This window comes from Pelodiscus sinensis, chromosome 14, assembly GCF_049634645.1.
Source record: "Pelodiscus sinensis isolate JC-2024 chromosome 14, ASM4963464v1, whole genome shotgun sequence".
NCBI lineage: Eukaryota > Metazoa > Chordata > Testudines > Trionychidae > Pelodiscus > Pelodiscus sinensis.
This window is the reverse complement of record NC_134724.1, coordinates 29036916-29063055: the sequence shown is the minus strand read 5'-3', so window position 1 is coordinate 29063055 and position 26140 is coordinate 29036916. Positions and strand designations below refer to the sequence as shown.

At 46.5% G+C, this 26140-nt stretch overlaps 1 protein-coding gene and 1 long non-coding RNA gene across 10 annotated transcripts in view; one reads left to right on the top strand and one right to left on the bottom strand.

The window, feature by feature from the left end:
• The window catches only part of CGNL1 (cingulin like 1), a 134895-nt gene extending 121044 nt beyond the window's left edge, over positions 1 to 13851 (bottom strand). For 4 of the 5 annotated variants that reach the window (XM_075897318.1, XM_075897317.1, XM_075897322.1 and 1 more), the window contains exon 1: positions 27 to 185. The gene's annotated coding sequence lies outside the window, so the exon portion shown is untranslated. Of the gene's footprint in view, positions 1 to 26; positions 186 to 13723 lie in introns of those variants that run through there. The other variant, XM_025190061.2, reaches the window with a different exon arrangement.
• Positions 13852 to 14010: 159 nt separating this feature from the next.
• LOC112547558 (uncharacterized) overlaps positions 14011 to 26140 on the top strand; it is a 32948-nt gene continuing 20818 nt past the window's right edge. For 3 of the 5 annotated variants that reach the window (XR_003091327.2, XR_003091322.2, XR_003091328.2), the window contains exon 1: positions 14011 to 14309. This is a non-coding gene — a long non-coding RNA (uncharacterized LOC112547558). Of the gene's footprint in view, positions 14310 to 18956; positions 19026 to 26140 lie in introns of all 5 variants that reach the window. The other 2 variants (XR_003091329.2, XR_012895663.1) reach the window with 1 other exon arrangement.

Genomic DNA, 26140 nt, shown 5'->3' with positions numbered 1-26140 from the left:
CCCGCTCGGGCGCTGCCCGCTCTCACCTGCCCACCGCCGGCTCCCCGCGCGTCCTGCCCGCCGCCCGAGCCAGGCACTGCCGCGCCGAGGACTGAGCAGCGACTCCCCGCCTCCCGGGGGGAGGGGGCCAGCCGGGCCAGGAGACCCCACCCCAAGCCTGGGAGGAGCCGGGGACGCCTGGGGAGCGCGGGCAGGTGAGCCGGGCGCGGGGCTCCCCACTCGGGCCGGCGGCCGCTCACAAGCCCCCCGTGCCGCGGGCTCTGCCCCGCCCCCACCAGGGCTTTGGCGCTTTTGCTCCCGGTGCCCGGGGGTAGCCCGTGAGCGCCTCCGGCCAGAGCCGCTCAGCCCTCGTTCGCCCCCGCCGCGCCTCGAGCTGCCGGAGCCCGGCCAGAACAAGCTCCGCGCGAAGCCGAGAGGCCAGAGCTCCGGCTAGTTGCTGTTTGGTTCCGTTCCGTGAATTTCAAGGAATCTGAGACCCTGGGCAAGCACCGCGCTCACGAGGGCTGGGGCCGCACAGCAAGAAGAGAGTCGGGGACGTGCAAAGCTGCCCTGTAGCAACAGCTGTAGGACATTATTCACCTCGTGCTGAGATGCCATGTAAAGTGAAACAAACAACACAAGGAGGGGCGTTCTCCCCCAAGAAGAAAACAATAATTTTAGGCCACATGAAGGCTACGTCTACACTGGCATGATCTTGTGCAAAAACTCTTCTAGAAGAGAGCATCTACACTAGCATGTGCCTTTGCACAAGAACTGTGCTTTTGCGCAAGAGCATCCATGCCAGTGTAGATGCTCTCTTGCAAGAAACCATAGGGCTTTCTTGCACAAGAAATTCATGTTTCCTGTCTACACTGGCCTCTTGTGCAAGAAGAGTTGCTCAAGAGGGCTTATTCCTAAGAGGGAGCATCATAGTTCTTGCACAAGAAGCACTGATTTCATACATTAGAATGGCAGTGTACTTGCGCAAGAACTCGTGGCCAGTGTAGACACAGCCCTACAGTACAAGATTTTTGCGCAAAAACCCAGGGAAGATCCACACCTCAGGTGTGCTTTTGCTCAAGTAAATTAACAGTAAAACGGTAGAACAGAGGGCTTTTTGTGGTGTAGGTAAACCTCCTTCTATGAGGCATAACTCCCTTTTGAATGCACTACAGCTATTGCGCAAAAAGGCACATGCCAGTGTGGACGCTCCACAGGAGTTTCTTGCGCAAATAGAGCCTATCCGAAAAAGCACAAGTGCTCTGATAGCCATTTTGTGAATGGCCATCAGAGCTTTCTTGTGCAAGAGTGTCCATGCAGTGTGGATGCTCTCTTGTGCAAAAGTGATGTGGATGTGCTTTTGCACAAGTTTTTGCACAAGAACTCTTCCGCAAAAGACTTCTTGCACAAAAAACCCTGCAGAGTAGACGTAGCCTTAAGTGTTCATGGGAAACCTGCAAAGGTAGACACAGTTAAGCATTTGGAAGATTTTCTGAACCACTTCAACTACACTACAAGTTGCATGAGGTCAAGCTTCCATAACCTTTCCAGTGTTTCCTGCCTGGTGAGAAAGAACTAAAGTGAGACATACCACAGCTGTGACATTTCTGCAGTGGCTCCTTGCAAAATGCTAGGTTGACCATATTTTCCCAAAGGGAAAATGTGACACTTCATGGGGCCAGCTGGAGGCACACTGCCCCTCTCCCCCTCTATTAAGTCTGCCTCCCAGATCTCCCTGCCACCCATGTGGCCAGCCTGAGGTCCTTCTCTCCCTTCTGAATACCCATGCCTCCTGTTCATGTGCAGGGCTATCCAGAACTCTCCTACTGCCTGCCTTCCGCAGGCTCAAGGCATCCCTTTCTCCTACCTGTGTTACTGGCTCCAACTTCCCCTGCCTGTGTGGGGCTGACCTAACTCAAAGTCTCCCAAGCCCCCTCTCCTGCTCAGGGCTGGCCTTGCTGCTTGCCCTCCTCACCCTTCATGTTCTTCCACACCCTGCTAGGAGTTGCACCCCACTTTTTTTCCCCAAAACTGGACATTTGGTGGATGATGATTTAAACTGCCCCCCCCCCATGTTATCAATTCTAGAGGAAAGTTCTCGGAACACTAAATGTACTATGTCCTTAAAAGGTCTATAACTAGCTCTTATTTCCCGACTCTCACTGTTACCTTGATACAGTTCTGATTTCAAGTTGCCAAAAAAGCTAAGACTGTCTGTGCTTAGAGTGCACTTAAGATTGAACTAAGTCCCACTGAAAACAAGTATTGGATGGGGTTCTGTCAGCCGACGGTCAGGGCAGTGTGTGCGTGTGTGTTACACCCAAGTCTTCAACTGCTGAGACACAAAGTCTCGTTGCAGTGGGCAGCCTAGGAGGCTGGGGGGCGCCCCAAAAAATAGTTTAACGTCTGTGACTTTACTGCTAGGACCGGGGTCCCGTCGCAGAGGGCAGCCAACAGGCTCTCAGACGCCCCGAGTTTATAGGAAGAGCTTATTACACCTTGGATTTCAGCTGCTAGAATTCGTAATTCCTTCGCAGCGGGCAGCCTTGGGGAAAGACTGAAAGGTGCCCCAGTGGATTTTGCCACCTGGGTGTGACACAAATCCAAACGCCCAAGCTCTCCCTATATCTGTCCCTAATGACCGGCTGAAGTTCTTTTAAATTGTGCCTCGTTCTGTTACAGCAACTGAAGGAGTCAGGTTAAAGCTTAAACAGTTACTATTTTATTGTTACAGGGTAAACTTAGCTGTTAAATGCTACTACTGTGTTGCAGATAACAAAGCCACTACAAAAAAAACAGGACAGAAATTACACTAAGTCACTTACAGGTACCATGAAACCCTTTTGGTTTTCTGAGCTCTTATTAAATGCATACAAAATAGACAACTAGCAGGTATATATTCTTACCCCTGCATTCCAGACTTGGCGTGGCCAGCGTCTTTCTCTCAATCCCTCGGGAAGAAGTAGGGCGAGGTTGGGCGTCCCACAGACCTCGGGAGACAATACCTGCCAGCAGGTATAGATGATTGGAGCTCAAATGGGGTGGGCTACTGAACCTCTTTTTATACCCCTTGGGTCATGTAGGCTTCTTCCTGGTCTCAAGTGGCCAATTAGGAAAAATGGCTTTGAACACCAAGTTTCCCACGAAGGGTGCAAAGCATAATTCACACCTGGGAAGATGCAGACAATGGGCACCTCTGGTATGTGATGGGCGAAGATTCCTTTCCTGAGACAGTGCAGGCGTGTCAATTACTGGTACTAGCCATCAGGGCGACAGGAGGCCCTGAGTTGTCAGCGCCCATTTACTGTCTGGTTTCTGTTTATGGTAGAGTCAGGGACAGGCACCACACCTGCGTTCCCAGGGCATCAAAGGCTGACTGCCTTTCTCTTGCTCTCTGGGGGGGGAACAAGATGGGGTTTGTGTAAAACAAAATGGGGTTTGTGTCTGGCTACAGGTTCCTTTGGGAAAGCCAAGTTATGCTTAAGTAAAATAGGGAATAGACTTATGGCATCACAATTATGGTCTGTGATCATGATGTTCCAAAAAGAGGCACATGTTATGTAAGAGAATGACACTCACTGGCAACTCTAGATTTCTCTTACTGCAGCTTTTTGTACTGTATATTTGGTTAGAATCCATCACCAGTTAACTAATTAAAAAAGCCATAAATATTAGCTAAGCTAAACTATTTTTTCTAACAACATCCAGCATAGCAAATAGCTTGGGAATTTACTTATTAAATCAGACTTATACTAAAAGGCATTGTGAAGTTGATCCACATTGTTCTTCAGACATATCCATATCATTTTCTCCCAATAAGTAGTTTTCCTTGTGATGGTTCATTCGTAGAGCAAGGCCCTACGCCATCTTCTTGCTCTGCTCAAGTTTTCTTTTTTTACCCAGGGAACACATCAATGACGTCCTGCTCCAGAGAGTCATCCACCCGCGTGACGTGGAGGTTATGGTGGCTGGCTTCGCTGCCCTCAGGTTCCCCAACTGCGGGGGAGTCCTGAATGCAACCCACATTCCCGTCTGTGCCCCAGAGCATCGATCAGCTCATTTTATAATCAGAAAGGGGTATTTCTCAGTTGTACTCCAGGTCCTCGTGGTCCACCGTGGCTGCTTCCTGGACATTTATGCGGGCTGGTCCGGCAGGGCACATGACGCCTGCATCCTACGCAACTCCGGCCTACTTCCCCCAGTGGAAATTTACTGTCGGGGACGTGCCCATGCCCACATGTGTTGTGGGGAACGTGGCCTACCCCCTGCTGCCCTGGCTAAAGCAGCCCTCCACGGGGTGGCCGGACCACAACTGGGCCCGGTTCAACGACCATCTCTACTGGGCCCAAAACCAAGTGTAGTGCGCCTTTGGGTGGCTGAAAGACCGGTTCCGTTGTTTGCTCACCCATCTGGAGATGGGTGAGCGGAATGTCCCAGAGGTAGTGGCCGCGTGCTGCAGGCTCCACAATCTCATGGAGTGGAGGGGGAAGGCCTTCCTCCCAGCATGGATGTCAGGAGAGGGCCAGGCCTTCGAACAGCCCCACACAGCTGCCATCCACCAGGTGCACCACGATGGGGTGTACATCTGGGAGGCCCTGACGGAGATGTTCTCCCAGGCCCCATAGTAGGGTCGCCTCTGTCTCCGTTGACATCTCCCTCCTATCTCCAACCCTTCCCTCCTCCCCTCCTCTTACCTCCCAATGAACAACCAACACATTTTTTTTTTGGAACACAACGTTTGAACTTTTTATTTACAATGGGGAGGGGGGAGATGTAGGGTAGGAGGGGGAGGAGGCTCTTAACTCGGAGCGGGGAGCTACTGCTGGAAGGGGTGGCTCCTGCGACTGTTTCTGCGGGAGTGGACCTTCACATGGGGGTCATATTGCGTCGGGGCAGGCAGCACGGGGAGTTGGGCAGGAGGGGCAGGGGCAGGAGAGGGCATGATGGGGGCAGGAGCAGGAGCAGGAGGGGGCACGGGTAGTGCTAGGGGAGGGATGGCGGGTGCATGTGGCAATACCATGCCATAATGTATGGCATGGCCAATGTGTGCGGTGAGGGTGGAGATGGCATCCACCATGCGCACACACTGGGCCTGGAAGGGTCCCAGGTCTCCTGGTGCCACTCCAGGTCCACCTCCACCCGGCGCGTGATGGCTGCCTCCACCCATTCGACAGCCTGCACATGCCACCGAAGGAGCTGGTCCCGCTGCTGGACCCTCTGGCTTGGTGGTTGGGTGGCTGGGGGTGCTGCCGCTGCTGCAGGGCTGGAGGGTCCCCCGCTCCTGCTTGGTCCTGCTGCAAGGAACAAAAGAAAGGATGGGTCAGTCAGGCAGCCCGGCCACTGTCCCCACACCTCATTCCCTCCATCCCTGAGCCCAGGTGACATCAATAGTGTGGCTTGGGCCCACTTGGTTACCTCCCTCCCTCCGTGTTACATGTTTGCATACAGGACCGCCCTGGAGTAGGGTCCTCCTCCATGTATTGTAACCACCAATCTGTGTCCTGGCCCCTTGGGGGTGGAGGGCGCTTGTGTTGTGTTAATCTGTGGAACTCCCTGCCAGTGGAGGCTGTGATGCTTTGGGCTAATCAATGGTGTTTGACAGGGAGCAAGATGAATCCCCACACAGTGCCTGGGAGCACATATGGCAGACATGGTCTGGGCTCTCAGATCCCCATCACGTGGGATGTTTCCTGGACAGAACCAGGAGAGTGACTGAAGAGTGTACCATCCTTGCAGCAAAACTCAGGTGGCCCTAGGGCCAGCCCGAGTGCTTCGTCCCTCCCCGTCCCGCTAGCCCTCACACACGGTAGCCCAGGGACATGTGTGGCCGCAGTGGGCACTTCCCTCGGGGGGCCAGCCAAGACACTGGGAGCAGGCGAGGGGCTCAGTGGGCCACGTTCACAGGGCTGTGACACTGCAGTTTTCCCAGGAGCAGGTGGCTGTGCCTCACAGCCAGGCATGGGACAGCGTGTCGTTCTGTGTGCTGCACCCTTTGTGGAGGTGTGGGCTCTGGCCTGAGCCCCTGGGGCCCTGGCTGGTTCCAGCCCGCATCCACCCTTCACCGTTGGTCCTGACGGATGTGTGTGAGCAGCACAGTCCCAGGCGTGCCCTGGAGCTGCCTGCCGCGGCCACGTGCCACTCGGTCACGAGGCTGCACATGGTTGCATGTGCTGCATAGTGCTAATGCTACACAGCGTGCAGCTCTTGCAGCCTGAGTGACGTGCTCTCCCCCTCTGGGCACCTGGCTCCCCTCCACCCTTGTGAGTGCAAAGTGCAACACTCACCCGTGGATCCTTCCCCGGCCTCCGAGGACGCACAGGAGACATTGGGGCTGCCGGAGAGGGCCTCCGCCTGGAGGGTTGCAGTGCTGGCTTCGTCCTCCGACCCGCTGGCTGGCTCATCTTCCTACTCTGCCTCGCTGGTCCTGGTGATGGGGGGGCACCTGCAGGTGTCCACAGGTATGGACGGTCCCTGGGGTGCTGGCTGGCCACTGGTAGTGGGGGCAGCTATCAGCTCCTGCCCCCTGGCCCTTGCTGGCCCAGACATAGCCCAGGCGTAGGTCTTTCACCTTAGCATGGACCTGCTCAAGGGTCCGGGCTGGATGTCCCTGGTGCAAGAGTGCCTGGGCCATGCGGTCAAAGATCCCCATGTTGCAGCGACGGGAGCGGGTGTTGTGGAGGGCCTCCTCCTCCTCCCACAGATCCAGGAGGGCCTCCAGCTCCCCCGGGGACTAGGACGGGGTCCTTCGTTTTCGGCCCTTTTGGGCCTCCTGCGCTGGGGGTGCAGGTGGCTGTTCCCCCCCTGGAGTGGCCATCCTGCTCTGGTGGCTGTTGGGGACGGCAGCAGAGCTCTGTGGCAGAGCGCTGGGCAGAGGCAGCACAAAAAGCTTCTGCCTGGTGGCCTCTGCAGGCTGCGTCTGCCTTTAAGGGGTCTCGGATTACCAGGAAGTCTGGAGTTGCCTGCAGGTACGGAGCATCCAAGCGGCCACTAGGGCTTTTTTCCATTTAGACTGCTTTTGCGCAAAATGTCTTGGCTGCCTGTCTACACTGGCCTCTTGCGCAAGAACAATTGTGCAACAGGGCTTATTCCTGAGCGGGAGCGTCTGAGTATTTGCACAAGAAGCACTGATTTCATACATGAGAATGTCAGTGTTCTTGCGCAAATACTCGCGGCCAGTGTAGATAGGCGGCAAGTTTTTGTGCAAAAGCAATGCTTTTGTGCAAAATCTTGCCAATGTAGACACAGCCCTTTAGTTCAGCACCTTCTCGACTTGACTGGTGCTGAACCAGAAAATTTGCCAGAGCACAGGAGGACAGTATTGTCTAGCAGCATTGCCAACACTACCATTGCTTACTGGATTCTTAGAAGACATTTAGGGATAAATTAGAGCTAAATAAAACAGCACAGAGCACTTGAGAACCAGGGCCCATGGTAAGCAAGCATCCAGCTAACAAAAACATGCTGGACCACGGATGATGCCAGACCAGAGAGTTCTGGACTAGAGAGATTCATCCTGTGGTGATGGCATATAATAAAGGAAGCCTGTAGATTAATTAATAGAAAGTACTTTATATAGCAGTAAGGTGAAATGGTGTAATAATATCCAAATGCTATCATTGGAGGAATTCAAAGTAGTGTGGACACTAGAAAAACAAAGTAGTGAGGACAAAGTGTGCAGAAAGCCAGCAATGTTCTACTGCATTAGGAAATAGTTTCTACGGAGTTTATAATTTAAAAAAAATCTTCTTCTGCCTTTCAAAAGGAATCCCCCCAAATAAGACTAATCTTGCATCTATATAAGCTAGGTGCTTATATAGCCTCTCTACCCACATCATCCTAGTGTCTGAACACCTCACAACAGCCCCTAATGTAGGGAAGTACTGTAGTATCATCCCTATTTAGAGAGGGGGAACTGAGATACAGAGTGCTTGAATGACTTCTCCAAGGTATTAAATGAAGTACATGGGAAAGCTAGATAGAATCCTCAGGTATTTTAGCATGGTAACCTTTTATAAAAATTGCAATATGAAGAAATATTAAAATTTGTCAACATCTTATTTTCTTGTAGTTTAGTAAAACATTTGACCGGCTTGTATCTTGAGCTATCTCTGGGCATTAGAGAGCTATCACGTTCTTCACTAAATAGGTTTACTATTTAAAAGAAAGGTATAATCAGAGGTATAATATAGATCGCAAGTCATCCCAAATGACAATGAATTTGGAATAGATGTTTTTCCCTGTGTTACTTGTAAATGACTTCATTTTAGTTGGACACTGTTGATTCAAAGTTTAAAATAGTCATGGAAAAATTTTACTTAAAGATTCTAATATAAATTCAAGAGATTCTAAAGACCTATTATAACTACATATAAAAGTAAGGCAGCTACTCCTAAAACATTCAGCAGTCATGACTACCATTTATTAGCATGAGTTTATTTAATCTTTTCATGCCAATCGTTCACTTTTCATTCTATTCTTGTATAGCATGGTTAGTAATTTAGCATTCCTTTCACCATTTCAAGTGTGTTAAGTGAGATTCAGCACCATCAAATTTGGCTCATCCACCTTATGATGGGTTCTGTTGCTGGCCTTCCTTGGGACTGTTACTTGATGTGCTGAAATATCACTGAGCCCACCCTCCTGCCCTTATGAGTGCCTCTCAACTGTGTCCAGCTAAGCCAGACCCTCAGGTCTTCTCCAGCAGTGACACAGAGATAGAGTCACAGCACTCTGCAGTATAATACAGACACTGAGATTAGCTCAGCTCTGGGATGGCTCAGCTACTGGGACTTGACTCAGCACCCAAAAGTGCAGCCTAAGTGGGTCCTGAACCACAGATAAATACATCTTATTCTGTATAAAGTGGGGTGCAGGGTAAGCTCATGTTCTCCTCTCTCTCCCAAGTAACAGTAATTTACAAACAAAAGTGATTTTATTAAGATAAATGGTAGGATTTAAGTGGTCATAAGAGAAAGCAGACAGAACAAAGCAAATTACTAAAATAAGCAGAAGAACCTCCAAGCAAGCTAAGCTTAATACATTAAAGAGAATAGTTACATGTAATACCTTTATGCATGGGTTCCATTGTTTGAGAACAAATAACTGTTCGTAACTTATTTTGGGGTGCTGAGTTAAAAAATTATATCCATTTTTGCCCATGACGTACAGATTTTTCTGAAAACTGGAATCTACTTTTTTTTAAAAAAAATGCTATTATAATGTGTTACACATTATATGCTGTGACTTATTTTCAAGGACTTGCATGCAAAAATACCTCAAATTGATTGAATTCATCAAAATGAATGCCATCTAGCTTAATTTAATTTACACCGATGCTGATAATGTTGGAGGAGATACTGATTATTGACCAGAACATGCCAGTAATGAGCCATTACTGTTCACCCAAAGTGAATTCAATGACTTGGTGAGAGACCTGGATCTGCCTAAAGATTCTGCTGAGATTTTGGGATCCAGACTTCAAGCAAAGAATTTGCTTTCCTCTGGGACAAGTTTTTCTTGGTACAGGAACCACGAGAAAGAGTTTGTTCCATATTTTTCTATGGGTGGTCTGTTGGTATACTGCCGGATTAATAGAAAGTTTGGGAACAGTTTACCAACCAGGTGACTGGAGACTGTTTATTGACTCTTCAAAGACAAGCCTAAAAGGTATTCTACTCTATAATGGCAATCGATATGCCTCTGGGCCTATTGCCCATTCTGTTCACTTAAGAGAAACCTATGAAAATCTTGAGCTTCTCCTTAAAAAGGTGCGTAATCCAGAGCATGAATGGACTGAATGTGGAGATCTGAAGGTGCTGTGTATGCTGCTTGGTCAGCAGGCTGGTTACACAAAAATGCCATGCTTTTTATATGAATGGGATAGCAGAACAAGAGATCTTCATTGGGTAAGGAAACAGTAGCCACCAAGGGAAAGTCTGACTCCCGGCTCCAAGAATATAATTCATGAAAAACTGACTGAGCCCAACAAGGTACTACTACCTCCACTCCACATCAAGCTAGGTTTGATGAAACAATTTTGTGAAAGCATTAAATAAGAATGGTGACTGTTACATTTGCAACAAGTTCCCAGCTTTGAGTTACCAAAAAGTTAAGAAGCGTGATCTTTGTGGGTCCTTAGATCAGGAAATTGATCCTTGACACTAACTCTGAAGAAACCATGAATGACACAGAGAAAGAGCTTGGTTGGCCTTCAGAAATGTCATACAAAACTTCTTAGGAAATAACAAAGATCCTGATTATAAAAACATTGTTGGCAATATACTAAACAAATTTGAGAGACTTGGATGCAACATGAGCATGAAAGTTCATTTTTTTTGCATTCCCATCTGGTTTATTTTCCTGAAAATCTTGGAAGTGTCAGTGAAGAGCAAGGGGAAAGATTTCATCAGGATATCAAGACAACGGAAAAGAGATATCAAGGACGCTGAGATGTCAACATTATGGCTGATTACTGCTGGTCCCTGAAAAGAGAGACTGATGGTGAAATGCATAAAAGGTTGTCAAAAAAGTGTTTATTCAGTTGCATCTAATCATTTAAAACTACTCAGTTGTTAAAATTCACACTTTGCTCCTTTGTTCTTTAAACAAGGACTTACAACAGATCTTCTAAAAGAACTAGAACTTACTATTTACCAAGTTTTTAATGTATAAGGTGGAATAAAAAGCATGAAAAATTTCCATTTATTTTCTTTCTGATTTGTGAAAAATCCTTACGTGATAGAGCAAAATAGATACCATTTTTAAAATCAGCATAGCAAAATTATGTAAAGTCGCCAATTTGTATCAAAACAACTGAAACTTTGTTTCAATTTGCAGACCAATGTAATATCTCACCTCCAAAGTTGTTCTAACTGGCTTCTTTCACAGACTGGAAAGCATTTCTATTTGGGCCCAAACTTTCCCTCATGTTGGTCTAAGACATTTCCAGTAGTCATGTTGGGTGGGGTAGTCAGGGAGAATTGATGACCTGGATTACCTCACTCCTCATCCTTAAATAGGATTTACATAATGTGGAAGTCCATTGTTTTAGTTGGACTCCCTCCCAGCTACTAATGGAAAAGTACATGGTTTAACATGGATTCCAGTATCGGGTGACATGGTCACATGTCTCTGCCAGACCCTTGCCTCCATACTTCATAGGCTGACTCACACATCTGCAGGAAGGCTAAGCTTCATTGTCACTTTGCTAATGGGCCATTAAAGCACTGAATCATCATTAGCACTTAACCTGACTACATTAATAACACACCATATTCCTAACTTGATCTACAAAGATGACAGATGCATACACATGGGAAAATCATATTCAGTAGAGTATAACTTTTTCAATGAAACCTCACATGAAGTATTTTGCATAAAAAATATTCTAGTTATTTCATTCATTTCAGAAGCATATTTTCACAAAGCATATGGAATACCCCATCGTACATCCCTCCATTGATGGGAAACTGCCAGGCAGAAAGGCCAAACTTGAGTGTTGCTGTGACTTTGTGTGCTAGGTTACAGTACCATTTGGTTTGGGGCAAATGGCCCTTCAACTGAAATGGGGGTTTGGAGGTTCAAAGTGGGACAAGCCCTGAAACCTGGGGCTGCTTGAAAGTAAAGATTTGAAAGTACTTGATTTAACAATGCTAGCAAGGCAGAAACCTAATTTAGCTAGACCCCCTAAGGTAGATGGATGAGACAGTCAAAGGAGTGAATACAAATACAGTGAAAACATAATCTTGTGCTAAAGGTAGCTTTTCAGTTCAATATATACAGCATATATATCAGCTTAACCGTGTAATCTACCATATCCTGCCTCACCCTTTTTTCCCCTCTAAACAGAGGTGTAGATCCTTATTTACAAAACTGTTTTAACATTGGGATTAATGTTTTACAGACTGCACAGTTCATTAGCTGGCAGTTTTAAAAAACAATACAAAATGTAGTAAGCGACTAAAGCAAAACAAACAATAATGGCCTAGACCACTGTGCTATGGATTATTTCTGTCAGGTGCCCTAACACACTCCAAACTTTGTTCAACATTCTCCAGATTCAGCTGTCTTACTGACCTAGGGATGTTAAGTATCAGTTAATTAACTAATCAAGTAATCAATGGAATTTCCATTGGCTACTTGATTAGTTGATGTGGAGGCGGTCCCGCTGTGGCTCTGCACTTTAAATGTAGTAAGAGCTGGCTGAACAGCCCCAGCTCATGCCGCCCCCCAGGACCACTGTTGCTCTGCCTCCCCCACCCCACACCACACCACCCCACACCACAGAGATGGTGCTGGGGAGAAGTGACTTTTAAGCTCTGGGTTCTACCCAGCAGTGGCTCCTGCTTCCTCTCCTTGCTACCTCTGATACAGAGACAGCAGGACGAGTGGGAAGCGATTAGTCAAGTAGTCACTCAACTATCCGATAAGCCTATTCTTATCTGGTAGTCGACTACTTAACTAGTCACTTACATCCCTATACTGAATTTATTGATCAGCATTTAGGTCAGACCACTTTGGAAACTTGATTTTTATAAACAAAATTAGGCTTCATGTGGTACTTGGTTCCTAGCAGATCTTTCCTCTCACCATAACTAACCAATGTAGACCTACACTTTAATAAACTGAATTGAGGCTTTACATTTACATGTCCTTTCTTAGCTTCTTTATTTCAAGAGATACTGAATAACCAATTTTACAGTAGAAAAAAATACATTTCACAACATCACAAAACTACTTCAAGATGCAGCTTTTAACTTGTCCCTTCAAAATATGACCTATAAAGATTTGGCTGAAAAGTAAAACTTTGTTATGAGATTACAAAGGATAAAAGCCCATTGCCTTGGTTAAAAAACCACTAACACTATTTAATACAATCTAAAACTGAAATTTGTTCTTTTTTATTTTCAGGAATACAACATCTAAACCCCTACTTTTACCTACTTGGTATTCTTCAAATCTTTAATTTTAAGCAGATTTTTTTTTAAAGAATGTCTATGGGTGAGTTACTCTTGAAATATTTTAACAAATTTGAGTCATTTTTTAGTTAAATAAGTGAAAAAATAAAACACAAATCCATGCATTTATAAAAGTCAAAACACTTTTGGGCTCACATAACTCCAAGAAATGGTTAGTTTGTAAACTTCAAACTCTCTATAGAGTTGGTTCTTGAGGAAAATGAGTAATTTGAAGAAATGTTTCCAGTTTTTACCTAATGCTTCCCCGATGGACAACTTAGCTTCTTCTTATGATAAAAGGAAGATAGAAGACTTCCCTAAATGGTTATTCATCTACACTGCACTGTTACTTGAAATAAGATACGCAATTTGAGCTATGTAAATTGCATGTCTTATTTCAATGCTATTTTGAAATAGCTTATTTTGTCATTTGGTGCTGTCTACAAAGCGCCAAATTTTGAAATAAAGTGCTATTCCAAAACTTCCCTTATTCTTTGTGGAATGAGGTGTACAGGGACATTGGAATAGAGAGCTTGAAATAACAGGCTTGCTGTGAAGATGCAGGATAGCAATTTCGGGATATTGCCATATCCCGAAATAGCGTTGCAATGTAGAAGTAGCCTTATTGTTTTTTTCCCTTTCCCCCTTTCTTGCATGTCCTGCCTCACAGCATTTTTCCTATGTCATTCTGCCTTGTCCTGGCTGCATGGGAGCACTTCTCATACAATCCATAACACTTTTGATCCTTCTAGCTATATCAGCAAAGACTGTGGAAAGGAACATCATACCACTCTAAGAAAATTGAATGATCCCAGTAGTTCAGGAGCTGAGAAACATTCTTGCTCTGCAGGACTTTCTGGCAATTTGGCAGGACCATAAGAGCACTCATGCTATGGGTGCTATACTGGTATATCTTCTCCTAGCTGTACCAACAACACTCCATGATGTCAACACAGCTGAAGACAGAAAAGGTTTTTCCATCACTATAGTAACACCACTGAACAATGGTAGCTACAACAACAAAAGAATTCTTCTGCCCACATAATTGTGTCTACACTGGGGAATATGTGGCATAGCTATATCAATCAGGGGCTTGGTTTTTTCACACAGCCCCAACCAACAAAGTGATTTCAACATTAGTTTTAGGAGCAGACCGACTTTATGCTGTGGCAAGTGAAATGGCTGAAAAAAGGGGATGAGACTATAGTACAGCTGAGATACATGTGATCTTAGGTGCATTTTCACTAGAAAAGAAGCTAACTTCATGTTAGCTAACAAAGGGTAATTGACCTCAGGCAAACATCTTAGCCATTTGTAGTTTACACACAAGTTAGGAGGTCAAGCTGATGACTATGGGAGTATCTACATTACAAGGTAAGCCCAGAATTACTGGGACTTGTGTCACCTGATCTGTGTTAGGGAACCCTGGGTTTGAGCTTCTACATTGTATTTAAACCTTATGTTAAGACTCTTCTAATCTGTGCTTGAACCTAGGGCTCAGAACAGAATAGGTGCATGCTGACCTAAATTGCCACTATTTGGTGTGGGCAAGCCACAAAAAAGAGGGAACTTGCATTTTCAACAGAGTGGTTTGCAGATTGTTGGGATATAGAAGATTAAGGAAATTGTCCCCTGGAATTGTGGGATACATGCTGATGACTACTGAGATGTGAGTCAGCTGGGGCTGTGGCTACACTGCAAAGCAATAGGGATGGGTCCGAGCCCTGGGTTAGCACAACTGTAATGTAAACATAAAGCAGGGTTAGCTTTGAGCCTGGGCTTACGTGGCCATGTAGACATACCCTGTCAGATACAGCCTATGGTTTACCTTGACCTCAAACTTGTGTGAGAGCTACAAACTGCCTTCTCTTCCCTAAGGTTTTACCTTATGTTAGTTAACTTAAGAACACACCTTGTTTCCTAGCAGAGACAGCTCCCTTGGTCATTTGACTTGCTACATAAGGCTGTATACACATGTGGAAGCCAAGGGAAAGGTGTGGGCAAAGCAATAGTTAATTCACTTCTGTTCCCTTGGGATTCTGGGTTGGCTGTAAACCAAAAGATCCTGCATAATTTAGGCATCCCAATAGGCTGCTCTGATTTGGAGCTGTCCAGTCTGACTCTAGATTTCTGCACTACATAGAGACCCTGCCCCTCACAAACCCCAACTCTAGAACACCCCTTGTACTGAGGCTTGCCAAAGGCAAGAGCAGAGGGAACAGTTGTGCCCAGGAGTGACTCCCTAGATGCTAAAGGAGTTTTGTCCATGTAAAACAGGAGATCAGAATCACATGCTCAGTTGTCTCTATCCTGGGCCAGTACGATACACCATCCCGTCAAGTTATTTTTAGTCAATACAGCGTACTGAAAAGACTCTCTGCCAGCCATCCCTAGCTCTTCCACTGGCTGCTGCATTTCTGCACACAGCAGGGACACGTAATTATTTTTTATGGGGCACCACTACAAGAATTTGGTAAGTTGTCAAGGGTCACACTCTTTCATGATATTAATGGAGGAGGTCTGGGATCTGTCATGTAGACTGAGGACAAAAGTGAGTTTGGAGTAAAGGATTGGGGAGCGGGAGGAGGTGTGGGATCTGGGAGGGAGTTCGGGTGCAGGAGAGGATTCTGACCTGGAGGTGGGGTGCAGAAGGAAGTACAGAATCTGGAAGGGGGCTGTGATCTAGGACAGGAGTGCAAGAGGGGGTGCATGGATACATTTTATCAATCCATGATATGCCCACATCTTGAATACTGTGTACAGATGTGGTCGCCTCATCTCAAAAGAGATGTATTGGCATTGGAAAAAGTTGAGAAAAGGTAACAAACAGTAGTAGGAACTGGTGCCATAAGAGGAGAGATTAAAAATACTGGGACTTTTCATCTTAGAAAGAGGAGACTAAGGGGGATATGATACAGCTGTATAAAATCATGACTGGTCTGGAGAAAGTAAATAAGGAAAAGTTATTTACTTGTTCTATAACATAAGAGTGAGTGGGGCCACCAAATGAAATTAATAGGTAGCAGGTTTTAAAAAAACAAAAGGAAGTTTTTCTTCATGCAGCACACAGTCAACCTGTGGAACTCCTTGCCAGAGGATGTTGTGAGGACGAGAATTTTAAAGGGTTCAAAAAAGGGTTTAAAAAGAACTAGATAAATTCATGGTGGTAAGGTGCATCAATGGCTATTAGCCAGGATGAGTAGGAATGGTGTCCCTAGCCTCTGTTTGTCAGAGGCTAGAAATAGATGACAGAGGGATCACCTATTCTGTTCACTCCCTCTGGGGCATCTGGCATTGGCCACTATTGAAAGATAGGATACTGGGCTAGATGGACCTTTGGTCTGACTCAGTGTGGCTGTTCTTACGTTCTTATGGATCTGGTTTATGACCAGGGTTAGGAAATTGGGTGCAGGGTCTGGGAGGGAGTTGTGACCTGGAGCAGCAGTACAGGAGGGGGAGCAGGGAATTGGGATGCAGGGTCTGGTGGGGGTAAGGTATACTTCCCATGTCAAAAAAGGTACCTCTGCACAGAAAGGAAGTGGGGACACATAATCCCATCTGCCATACCTTCAAAGTAAATCATTTTGTAGAGAATTCATGAGATAAAATTACTATGTGCATTTATTTAGGTGACTGGGGGCCCCTACTGGTTTATGCGTGTACATAATAAACTATAATTGCAACAATTGTGTGTCCGGTACAATATTGCTCGGCGGCTTCAGGATATAATTACAACTAATCTTTTTCCTGAAAAATACCTGTAAAGAAGGTAACTTTACACTGAAGTACAGACAAAAAATAAGTGTATATATTTAACTTGATGAGTTGAGACAGTGTCCTGCATGTCTTCCTTTGGCAAATCTGTGAAAACAGTGGAAGTTTTGCCCAAGAAAAAAACTGTAGGATCCCTATCTTGATTAAGAATTTTGGTTGAGCAGGGCTGCTGCGCATATTCATAATTAAATATTGACAGTCAACAAACTCTGCTTGTCTGAACTGATAGAATTCCCGTCTTTACAACTTCCTGCATTCCTTAATGCTATGTCTGCTCTCTAGTTCTGTTGGTAGAACGTATGTCGCTCAGGGGTCTGAAAAAATCCACATCCTTGAGTGACATAAATTACACCAACGTGAGAGCCTATGGGGAGCCACTACTGCTCATTAGAGGTAGTTTAAGAAAGTCAAAACAAAAGACAGAACTATGTAGCACTTTAAAAACTACCAAGATGGTTTATTAGGTGATGAACTTTCGTGGACCAGACCTGCTTCCTCAGATCAATTTGTGGAAGAAAATTGGCACGACCATATATACCAAAGTGATACAATCAAAAAAAGTGAACACATAAAATTGACAAATCAAATTTTAGAACAAAGTGAGAGTGAGGTTAGTGTCTGTGAGGTAATGACATTAGGGGTGAGAATTGGGAAAGCTATCTTTGTAATGGGTGAGATAATTAGCATCTTTGTTGAGACCCATACATAAAGTCCAATGTACATAGCAGACGGACACTTTAGGCACATGATGGCATAAATTATATTTCTGGATGAACAGAAATAAGTGTTCTTGATCTTGTAATAGGCATGGTTAGGTCCAATAATGGTGTCAGTGGGAGAACTGTCTCCCATCAGCATCGAGTGGCTACACAAGAAATCTTAGAGGGACTCAGATGCATCAGCAGAGTTGTGCTCCTCCTAACTGTTTAGTGTAGACATCGCCTAACGCTGTTGAGCAGATTAGACCAATACTCAGTGTGTTTGGAAATCTCATTTTGAGGCTACGGCTACACTGCCATTTTTGGGGGGAAGAAGATATGCAAATCATGCTCGTATTTGCATATCTTCTTCCAATTCTTTTTGCGGAAGAGGTTTTGCTGCTATTTGGCCCCGTATAAACGGGGCCAAATGTCGGGAAAAAAACCCTCTTTTGCAAGACCCCTTATTCCTTGTAAATTGAGGTTTACAGGGTCTTGCGAAAGAGGAGTTTTTTTCCGACATTTGGCCCCGTCTACACAGGGCCAAATAGCAGCAAAACCTCTTTCTCAAAAAGAAGTGGAAGAAGATATGCAAATACGAGCACTATTTGCATATCTTCTTCCAAAACCCCCTCCCCCCAAAAAAGTCAGTGTAGCTATAACCTAAGACAGAATTCAGATTTGTTGGTTTTGTATTCCTTTTAGACCTGTGAACTTAACACTAATACACTGAGTTAATTAATTGCCTATTAACACAAGGTAGTTAATACCTTTTTAAAGGGTAATCTAGACCTCCCCCAAATGTTTGTGGTTTACAGAGGGATAAGCCTAAATTGAATGTTTTGCCCACCATATATAATGTCACTCAGTTTAATGAAATTAACAATTTGTATTTGAAGAAATTATATTGACAGCATTGCTTCAGTCATCATGGTAACAAGCACAGCAGTTTACACAAAGAGACAACACACAGTAAATGAAATCTGCACTACATAATGTTTTGCAATGGACATAGCTATTATTATGATTGTTTGTATTACACTAGCACACTGAGGCCCTGACCAGTGTGGATTCATAGATTCCAAGGCCAGAAGGGATCACTGTGATCATCTAGCCTGGACTTCAGTATAACACAGGTCATAGAACTGCCTCAAAATAATGTCTAGAGTATATCTTTATGTGTTATTTCCATCTGAATTTGTTTAGCTTCAGAGTTCTGTCACTGGCTCTCACTATCTCTTTCTCTACTAGACTGATAGCACCATTATTAAATGTTTGTTGCTTATGATGATATTTATAGACTGCAATCAAGACACCCTGAAATGTCTTTTTGTTAATCTAGTATCAGACATTCCTTTCCCAACTTCAACAGGAAAGAGAAACAAAGGGAGAAATTAATATGAAATTTGCTGTATTATAATTTTCCCCCCAGTATGTTTGCAATAGTCAGGTAACACTATCAGAGGCTGGTGTGGATAATCTAACAATGAACACAGTAGTTCTATAAATGTACCTAAGTGTTTAAAGTGAAACGTGTACATATTTGCAGGCTCGGGACCTAAATCCTCAAGACAAGACTGCAGTCCAGTTGATTAAATATCTTCTTTATAGTTCAGAGGTATTGCATTCAAACCTTTTTTGATTTCTTAATTTGTATATCAGTGGTCAGGGATCATGAGCTGCACCTATTAGATTATATATGCAACTTGACCTAAATCCATATATCAATATTGGCTAGCACACCGGTGCCCAATTTAACAAATACCACCAACTTCACACCCCACCACACAAACACTAAACCAGGAAACAAACCCTGTTGCAAACTCTGTCCACACATCTAGCCTAATGACACCATTTCAGGACCTAACCACGTCAGCTATACCATCAAAGGCTCATTCACCTGCACATCTGTTAATGTGGTATTTGTCATCATGTGCCAGCAATGCCACTGTGCCATGTGCATGGGACAAACTGGACTGTCCCTATGCAAAAGGCCCAATGGACAGAAATCAGACATCAAGAATGTAACATACAAAAAACCAGTGGGGGAGCACTTTAATCTCCCTGGACACACAGTTACTGACTTGCAAGTTGCCATTCTGAGGCCAAAAAACCCCTTTAAAAACAGACTGCAACTTACAGTTGAGCTGGAATTCATATGCAAACTTGACACTGTCAGAATAGGTCTGAATAAAAACATGGAATGGCTCTCATTACAATAAATTCCCATTCGGGTACTCTCATCTCATCACTGTTGAAGCTGAGGCACATCTACTCTGATTTAACTAGCAGTGATGTGACACTCCCATCTCCGTAACCCCGCCTTTCTTTCCTTTCCAGCATCTGAGGAAGTGAGTTGTATCTCAAAAAAGCTTATGCCCTAATAAATATGTTAGGGTATGTCTACACTACAAAGTTAATTCGAACTAACAGCCGTTAGTTCGAATTAACTTTCATAGGCGCTACACAGGCAAACCGCTAGTTCGAACATAATGCGAACTAGCAGAGCGCTTAATTCGAACTAGGTAAACCTCATTCCATGAGGACTAATGCCTAGTTCGAATTAAGTAGATCGAATTAAGGGCTGTGTAGCCACTTAATTCGAACTAGTGGGAGGCTAGCCCTCCCCAGCTGGCCCTGGTGGCCACTCTGGGTACCACCAGGGAAACTCGTCTGCTCCCCTCCTGGCCCCAGAGCCCTTAAAGGGGCACAGTCAGGCTACGGTGCCAGTGCCAGGTGCAAGCCTGCCAGCACCCAGCCAGCAGACCCTGCACCTGGCACAGCACGAGCCAGCCACCCGCTGCCACCCAGCCCTCCGCCTCTTCCCGGGACCAGGCTGGCGGCTCACAGGAGCCTGCCCGGGGCCGCAAGAGGCGGGCGCCCGCTTGGTCTAGTGTGGACATTGTGGACTTCATCGAGGTTTGGGGGGAAGCCTCCAACGTCCATGACCTCCGCACTAGGTACAGGAAAGTGGCCGTCTAGGGCAGGATAGCTGCCAGCCTGGCCACCCAGGAGCAGGTTTGCATGAAAATCAAGGTGGTCCAGTGAGACCCCGACCCTGAGCCCTGAGCTTAGAACATAAAAACATAAGAATGGCCGTACTGGGTCAAATCAAGGGTCCATCTAGCTCAGTAGCCTGTCTGCCGACAGCGGCCAACACTAGGTACCCTGGAGGGGATGGACCGAAGACAATGACCAAGCCATTTGTCTCGTGCCATCCATCTCCAGCCTTCCACAAACAGAGGCCAGGGACACCATTTCTACCCCCTGGCTAATACCACTCCATGGACCCAACCTCCATGACTTTATCTCACTTCTCTTTAAACTCTGTTCTAGTTCTAGCCTTCACAGCCTCCTGCAGCAAGGAGTTCCACAGGTTGACTATTTGCTTTGTGAAGAAGAATTTTCTGTTATTAGTTTGAAGCCTGCTACCCATTCATTTCATTTGGTGTCCTCTAGTCCTTCTGTTATGGGAACTAATGAAGAACTTTTCTTTATGCACCCTCTCCACACCACGCGTGCTTTTATAGACCTCTATCATATCCCCCCTCAGTCTCCTCTTTTCTAAGCTGAAAAGTCCCAGTCTCTTTAGCCTCTCTTCATATGGGACCTGTTCCAAACCCCTGATCATTTTAGTTGCCCTTTTCTGAACCTTTTCCAAGGCCAAAATATCTTTTCTGGGGTGAGGAGATCACATCTGTACACAGTACTGCAGATATGGTGTAGTTTGATACTTCCCTTCCTCCTTCTTCCCCTGGCTTCCCCCTTCCAGCTCCCTCCTCCCAGGTTTCCTCCTCCCCTCTCCCACCCTCTCTCTTCCCCTCTCCCACCTCCTTTTCCCAGTCTTCCCGAGTTTTGTTCAATAAAGAGAGTTTCTATTTTTGAACACACGTGTCCTTTATTTTGTATGTCAGGAAGGAGGGTTAGGGAGGGGTAAGTGGAAGGAGATGAGGGAGGAATGGGGTACAAGCCCCCGATGGGGAGGACTGGGGTGGCTCTGCGGGCTCCTCGGGGTGGAAGCTCTCCTGCAGCCCCCTGATTGACACCCCTCCCCCCCCGGATGGCAGCCTGCAGCAAGTGCAGCCGGGCAGATAGCCGAGTGCTGTGATGTGCCGAGTGTGGGCATTCAGGGCACTCCAAGCCAGGACTGCTTTGCTGTCCCTCTGGGTACGTCTACACTACAGCGCTAGTTCGAACTAACTTAGTTCGAATTAGTTAATTCGAACTAAGCTAGTTCGAACTAACGCATCTAGAACTAAAAACTAGTTCGAACTAGCGTTTTGCTAGTTCGAACTAGTAAGTCCACATTGAGTGGACTCTGAACAGGGCTTAAGGATGGCCGGAAGCAGTGCCGGCAGGGCATAAAAGGAGGACTTAGAGCATGGAGATGCTGTCTCAGGCTAGCCGAGGGCTGCGCTTAAAGGGTCCCGACCCCCACCCCGGACACACAGTTCTAAGGGGTGCCCCGCTTGCAAAGAAGTTCTGGCTTGGAGTGCCCTGAGTGCCCACACTGGGCACATCACACCACTCGGCCATCAGCCCGGCTGCACTTGCCGCAGGCTGCCATCTGGGGAGAGGGAGTAATTGGGGGGCTGCAGGAGAGCTTCCACCCCCAGAAGCCCGCAGAGCCAGCCCAGTCCTCCCCATCGGGGGCTCGTGCCCCATTCCTCCCTCACCTTCTTCCACTTGCCCTTCCCTAGCCCCCCTTCTTATTGATGTACAAAATAAAGATAACGTTTCTTCCAACATTGACTCTGTCTTTATTGAACAAAACTGGGGGAGACTGGGAAAAGGAGGTGGGAGAGGGGAAGAGAAAGGCTGGGAGAGGGGAGGGCAACTAACATGATCAGGGGTTGGGAACAGGTCCCAGATGAAGAGAGGCTACAGAGACTGGGACTGTTCAGCTTAGAAAAGAGGAGACGGAGGGGGGACAGGATAGAGGTCTCTAAAAGCAGGGGTTGGGTGGAGAGGGTGCATTCAGAAAAGTTCTTCCTGAGTTCCCATAAAGAAGGACTAGAGGACACCAAAGGAAAGGAATGGGTAGCAGGCTTGAAACTAGTAAGAGAAAGTTGTTGTTCTTGACAAAGCAAATAGTTAACCTGTGGAACTCCTTGCTGCAGGAGGCTGTGAAGGCTAGAACTAGAACAGAGTTGAAAGGGAAGTGAGATAAAGTGATGGAGGTTGGGTCCATGGAGTCCTATTAGCCAGAGGGTAGGAGTGGTATCCCTGCCCAAAGTTTGTGGAAGGCTGGAGAGGGATGGCACGAGACAAATGGCTTGGTCATTGTCTTCGGTCCATCCCCTCCAGGGTCCCTAGGGTTGGCCGCTGTTGGCAGACAGGCTACTGGGCTAGATGGACCTTTGGTCTGACCCAGTACGGCCATTGTAAGCTCAGGGCTCAGTGTCGGGGGTCTCAGTGGACCCCCTTGATTTTCATGCACACCTGGTCCTGGGTGGCCAGGCTGGCAGCTCTCCTGCCCTAGACGGCCACTTTCCTGTGCCTAGTGCGGAGATCGTGGACGAGGTCCACGATGTCCGCACTAGCCCAGGAAGGTGCCCGCCTCTTGCGGTCCAGGGCAAGCTCCCGGGAGCCGCCAGCCTGGTCCCGGCAAGAGGGGGTGGGCTGGGGGGCATCGGGTGGGTGGCTCTGTGCCGTGCCAGGTGCAGGGTCTGCTAGCTGGGTGCTGGCAGGCTTGCACCTGGCACGGGCACCGTAGCCAGCCCGTGCCCCTTTAAGGGGTCCGGGGCCGGGAGGGGGGCATAGAGTTTCCCTGGTGTTGGCCAGAGTGGCCACCAGGGAAACCTGGGGAGGGCTAGCCTCCCACTAGTTCGAACTAAAGGGCTACACAGCCCTTAGTTCGAACTGGCTAGTTCGAACTAGGCGTTAGTCCTCGTAAAATGAGGTTTACCTAGTTCGAACTAAGCGCTCCGCTAGTTCGATTCAAATTCGAACTAGCGGAGCGCTAGTGTAGCGCATAGGAAAGTTAGTTCGAACTAACGTCCGTTAGTTCGAACTAACTTTCTAGTGTAGACATACCCTCATAGAGTTAGACAAGTGAGCGGGGAAGCCCTGAGAACTGTCTGTCTGGGGTGGGGGTTGGGTTCCTTAAAGCACAGCCCTCGGCTAGCCTGAGACAGCAGCTCCATGCTCTAAGTCCTCATCTGATGCCCTGCCGGCACTGCTTCCAGCCAGCCTTAACCTCGGTTCAGGGTCCACTCTATGTGGACATGGTAGTTCGAATTAGCAAAATGCTAATTCAAACTAGTTTTTAGGTCTAGATGCACTAATTCGAATTAGCTTAGTTCGAATTAACTAATTCGAATTAAGTTAGTTCGAATTAGCGCTGTAGTGTAGACATACCCTTAGTGTTTAAGGTGCCACCAGACTCCTAGTTATTGCTGAAACAGGCTGATGTGGCTACCTCTCTGAAAAATGTTATTTTTACAACTTATAAGCATATCTAGTCCTGCAATAATATAAATAATAGATTAATAACACCATCTTTTTGAGGAGAAAAGAGTGTGTGCCAAAATTTGGTCCAGTATATTTCTATTCTAGTTGGAGCAATATGGACACCTTTCTAGGTTAACCAGAGACACTTTGGGTCAGATATTTAAATGTTTTTAGGTATCTAAAAATGCAAATAGGACAACTGTAAGATTTTTCATATTACCTCACCTCCTCATGGGGCCCCAGAGCCCGGGGTCCAACCTGAGCTCAAACCTCTTCACTGCAATTAAACTTCCCCTTATCCTCCTGAGTGGCTACCAAAGCATTCAGCTTACTGGGAACACTGTTTCTCACTGTTCCTCACCCCAGCCAGAGCCTACACCCCCTCCCTCAACACGCCCCCAGCCAGCCCAAAGCAGTGGGCCATCTGCAAGTTTTTAATTGCAGTGTAAACACACCCTTAGACTAGGGTTCCCAACAATTACACAGAACTGAACACTTCTGCCCCCTCCTCTGTTCCACCCCTTCACTGGAAGTCCCATCTTGACCCATCTTTCTGAGGCCCTCCCCAGCTCACTCTACCCCCCTCTATCTGTCACTTGCTCTCTGCCACCCTCCCTTTCACCAGGCTGGGACAGACGATTGGCGTGCAGGAGGGGGTTTTGGGCTGGAACCAAGGGGTTTCAAGTGCAAGAGGAGGCTCAAAGCTGGGTCAGAGGGTGCGGATGCAGGAGGGGGTGTGGAGTGAATATACAAATCGAAACTCCCAGAAGGGAGCTTAGGTGCATGGTGGGGCTCAGGGCTGGGGCAGGATGTTGGAGTCAGGGCTCTGGGAAGGAGTAAGGGTGCACAAGGGGGTTCCGACCTGGGTCAGGGAACAGTAGATGTAGGTTCTGGCTGGGCAGTGCTTACCTCAGGTGGCTCTCAGTCTACAGCATAGCGGGTCAGACTCCCCTTATGTGCTGGCTCTGCATGGCTCATAGAAAGGGTGGCATGGCCTGTGGCCCCTAAAAGCCTGCAGGCACTGTCCCCACATCTCCCACTAGCCACAGTTTCCAGCTAAGAGGAGCTGCAGAGGTGACACTTGGGATGGGGACAGCACGCAGAGCTCCCTGGCCATCCTGTATGTAGGGGACAAAGGGACATGCTACAGTTTCTGAGAGCTGCACAGAGCCAGGGTAGGCAGGGAGTCTGCCTTAGCCCTGCTGTACTGTGGCCTGGACTTTAATTACTGACTGGAACCTTAAGGGTCCCTTTTTGACAGGGCATTCTGTTCAAAAACTGGACACCTGATGATCCTACTTTAGACATTTAGGCTATGTCTATACTGCACCTCTCTTCCACAAAAGCTTATGCTAATGAATCATGGATTAGCATATTGCATAATTAATTATGGGGCCATTTTTGCATAAGAGGCTTTTGCGCAAAAAGGAGCTGTGTAGACGGCCCCTTTTTGCGCAAAACCCCCCTCTTGCGCAAGAGCCGTTCTTCCTGAAAAAATGAGGCACAGGCTCCTAAGGCCCAGATTCTTAAAAGTAGTTAACGATATGCCTGTTCGTCATTTTGGAGCCTGTGGGAGTGAGATGTCCAGCTTAAGTCCAAAGACTTAGACTAGCAGGGCACATGCTAATGCTCTAAAATAGCTGTGTAGACAGCTCCTTGAAGTTGTAGCTTGGGTCTTCTGACCCAGGATGGAAGGCTTGCTCCCACAGACTCCAAAATGCTATGTAGACATACCCAAAGTTCCTAATTCCCACTTGAAAATGGGACTTAGGTTCCAATGACACTTTGGAAAATGTTGCCCTTAGGTTTCTAAATGCCTACCAGACAGATCGTTAAGCTATCTAGTCACCTATCAATATCTACTGGGAATTTCAAAAGTGCTTCATATCTTACTTCTGTGCAGGTCCCATGAGAATCCTGCATAGGAATTAGGTTGAGGTCCCCTAATACATTTGAAAATCTGTCCCTGAATCATCTTTGAAAATGTGATTTAGGCTCTGAAGTCACTTAGACACTTTTGAAAAATTTACCATATGCCCAGTTTTTATAATAAAAATATGCACATGCCTCGGTATGAACTAGGCAACGTTTGAGATTTGTTTACATTTTATAGTTTGTACTGAAGTTTTGGCCTGTGCATGTGCATTTCATTTTATTAGATGAAAAATTAGAGCTTTCATTGAAGAAAAATAATATTTTTAAATTCTTAACAGGTGCAAGGCAAAGCTTGTAAACTTTAGGATAAAAGCACTTTCATGTTTCAAGGACAGTAAATTCAAA